This window comes from Panthera tigris, chromosome B2 (assembly GCF_018350195.1).
Source record: "Panthera tigris isolate Pti1 chromosome B2, P.tigris_Pti1_mat1.1, whole genome shotgun sequence".
Classification (NCBI taxonomy): Eukaryota; Metazoa; Chordata; class Mammalia; order Carnivora; family Felidae; genus Panthera; species Panthera tigris.
Genome location: NC_056664.1, coordinates 24,038,595 through 24,039,764, shown reverse-complemented (window position 1 = coordinate 24,039,764; position 1,170 = coordinate 24,038,595). Strand labels below are relative to the sequence as shown.

Sequence of the window (1,170 nt, the reverse complement as noted above, 5' to 3'; positions counted from 1 at the left end):
CAGCAAGATGTTTGGCTACCACTTCTACCTGGGTCTGCTCTTTGCATCTTGCAGAGCCAGTTATCTTAACCCTAGCCCTGGCAAGTGATTGTCTTAGAATTTGAGAGTATTATGCTCCCAATACCCAAGGGGAACACTGAGGATGTTTCTCTTCTCTCTGTTGTACCCTTTATTAGGGAACCCTGACCACTGAAAAACAATGATTAGATCCCTCCCACCCCCAGGACCTCCAATGGCCGACCATTTATCCAGAGTTTTGTACCCAGTGCCCAAGTCTGTCACTGGAGATAATGAATGCCAACACAGACGCAGTTGATGCTGAACATCATGTGGAACTGGAGGAAAAAACGACGACTTAGTAGTCAACTGTTGTAACTTCGGCACACACTTGAAGATCTCTCCACAAGAGTAGATGCAGTTAAGGAAGAAAATAGGAAGCTAAAATCAGACAACCAAGCTCTTGGACAATATATAGAAAACCTCATGTCAGCTTCTAGTGTTTTTCAAATGACTGACACAAAAAGCAAAAGAATGTGAAGGATTGACATCCCTTCTGTTTTATGGAATTGCCGCTAATCTGTTTTTTTCTTTAAAATGTGGATAGACTCAAAAAGTTATAGTACTTTTGTTTGTGGCCTAATTGAATATTTATGAAGATAATGTCAGATCTAGGCAAAATTAAGAACATAACAGAAGACTTCCATGAGTTTGTGTGATATATGTTAGTCAACGAAAACATGCAAATGTATTGTACAGACTTTATAATTAGAAATGCATGTATGTATAAAATTTGAAAGTTTTATCAAATTTGCTTTGACTTAGAGGTTTAGCACTGTCTTTTATTGTAAGCATAGTAAGAGATACAAGAAAATAACCACTGTGTTGTGAAAAGTGACCAAAATCATGCACTGAATACCCAGCTTTATGTACCCTGTCTACCATGTTGTGCCTCGTCTCCACTGGCTTCTTCCTTCCCATTTCCCCTCCCCTAAGGAAGAAATTGGTTTCACATTTGTAAAAGAAATTTTACTATTTAATCATCTGTGAGAGTAACCTGAGCTTGAATTGTTGAAACTTAGCCAAAATAAGGTATAATCACAGTTAGGGCTTATCATAGCAATAAGATAGGATTGTTAGTTTCTTTTTAATCAACTGAAAACAGAGCCTATA

At 37.9% G+C, this 1,170-nt stretch overlaps 1 pseudogene; it reads left to right on the top strand.

Annotated features, from left to right (window-relative positions):
* The first annotated feature begins 232 nt into the window (after positions 1-232).
* Positions 233-537, top strand: LOC122238830 (annotated as a pseudogene).
* Positions 538-1,170: the final 633 nt, after the last annotated feature.